Genomic DNA, 2,173 nt, shown 5'->3' on the forward strand with positions numbered 1-2,173 from the left:
GATTAGCATGGCCCCTGCGCAAGGATGACACGCAAATTCGTGAAGCGTTCCATATTTTTTTCCTATTTTCCCCTTCTCTAGCCCTGGAACACCCCCAACACCCCTTGGGACCCCTGCAGACGGGAATGGCAGGGAAATGACAGGGACAGCTTCCACTAGTGGCTTATTCCTTTCACAGCCTCACCTGTCAAGGTGCCCACTGACCTTGAAGGCATAAGGATGGGGAGTGAGGTCTGAGTGCCCCCACAAGGAGGTCTTACCTGGCTCAAACTCCTCCCTGGACTCTGCACGGGGCTTGTTCCCCTCTCCCTGAGCTCCAGAGGCGCAGGGTTACAGACAGAAGCCGGGTCTGTAACTTTTTCTTTAGCACGGGCACTGACTGTAACACTGCTTATCAAATTTACTACAGTCCCGGCAGAGAAATGTCTTGCAAAATGAGAAAGTCCATCACAAGCTTTTTGGCCCTTCAGGGACTTGCCTCAGGACTCGTAGTGCTGACACTGGCCAGCACCTTTTTCTATGTTATCTTCTCAGGTTTTCCTTCCCATGTTTCATCTGCTCCCCGCTTTATCTCGTTTTCTCTGGACATTGTACCATGTGGGTTCTGACACGGAAAAGGCTTTCTGCATCATTGGATGTCAGGCATGTAAACGAAGAGCATTATCTCTCCATTTCCCACTCAGAACTTCTACCATTATCTCTCCATTTCCCACTCAGAACTTCTACCATTCCAGCCCACTGCTGCACTCAGCTCTGACTCGGCTCACACGGTCAGTGAGAAAACCTGTGTCACCGCATCAACTCTGCACACAGGCTCCGCTTTATTTCTCATAATACTTCCTGTAAATAATTGAAGGGCTTTTCCCATCTGCCTCATTGAGTGAACTCGGAGAGAGCAGGAACATACACCCCTGTGGGAACTCAGTCATGGACTCTGCTACACGATCAATATGATCAAGCAAGAAGCCATTTATTTGTTCTAATACAGTTATATTTATACCCCATAACTAATGAAATCACCCATACCCATTAACATGTTCTTGGCTCTTCACTCGCAGCACGAGCAGTTCACATGCCCCTAATTGGCTGGTGGACTTTGCCTGCATCCCTTCCTGTTTGCTTGCCAGGGTACCTCTTTTAGATACATTTCAAGGTTCCTTTCTCAGGCCTTGTTGATGCAGGTGCTTCTCATATCTCCAGACATGTATCCCTCAGCTCCCACAGTTCTCTCAGGCTATGCCAATACACGTTCCCGCACTCCCCACACACCCCTACTGCTGAATTATCTTGGCAGGTCGGTGTATTTCTTACAGAACACCCGCAAAATTCACGTCAGTCCTTCCCGCCCCGCCTGCGGCAGCACCTCTGCTGCTCCCTCCCTGATCCCGCTGCCCTGGGAACGAGGAGCCCTGCCCGGGAGATCTGTTTCGGGGACGGACGGGCGGACGGAGCCCTGAGGGAACCCCGGTCCCAGCGGCGCGGCCTGGGCGGGGCAGGGCCCGTCCCGGGAAGAGCAGCAGCCCGCACCGTCCTCCGCCGCCTCGACCCCGTCAGGCGCGAACGGCCGCTCCCGCCTCAGGAACCGGCCTGGGCGGGGAGCGACTCTGTGGCGTTATCAGCGCTGCGCCCGCTTCCGGGCTGGATGAGGCTTTGAGCAGCCTGGTTTAGTGGAAGGTGTCCCTGCTGCTGGCAGGGGGGTTGGGACTGGATGAGCTTTAAAGTCCCTTCCAACCCAAACCAGTCTGGGATTCTATGAAAGATGGACACACACACCCTGGGGGAGCGATCTCCGTGTGTGTCCAGCGCTGCAATAAAGAATTCCTGCTTTCTACAACTCCAAAATTTTGGAGTCTTAGGGAGTTTCTCTGACCAGCTTTCTCGGTATCAAAACGTGGAAGTTTGTGGTGCTGCAGTAAATTGTACTTTTGCATTTAGTTAGAACTGCTATAAAAACAGCAAAAGAGTATACTCGTTACTTTATCTGCTCGCAGCTCGATGAACTGAGGGTGCTTGTCCTGACTGAAAGGTTTCCTTGGGCCCAGGTTGTCCCCTCAGCTGAGGCGCTCGGAGCTCCCCGTCCTTGAGCAGAGCTGCCTCAGGGCCCCGTGTCGCTGGGTCAGTAACGCTCATCGGCTGCAGTGTCCCAGGGAGGATGGAGACCCTCAAAGAGCTG

General features: G+C 53.3%; 1 non-coding gene across 1 annotated transcript; it reads left to right on the top strand.

The window, feature by feature from the left end:
- LOC114818463 (U6 spliceosomal RNA) lies at nucleotides 1-59 on the top strand (the record flags this gene model as incomplete). Its single annotated transcript, XR_003766169.1, has 1 exon — nucleotides 1-59. It is a non-coding gene; the product is annotated as a U6 spliceosomal RNA (small nuclear RNA).
- Between the last annotated feature and the right edge of the window lie 2,114 nt (nucleotides 60-2,173).

This window comes from Antrostomus carolinensis, unplaced genomic scaffold (assembly GCF_000700745.2).
Source record: "Antrostomus carolinensis isolate BGI_N321 unplaced genomic scaffold, ASM70074v2 scaffold27753, whole genome shotgun sequence".
In the NCBI taxonomy this organism is placed as follows: Eukaryota; Metazoa; Chordata; class Aves; order Caprimulgiformes; family Caprimulgidae; genus Antrostomus; species Antrostomus carolinensis.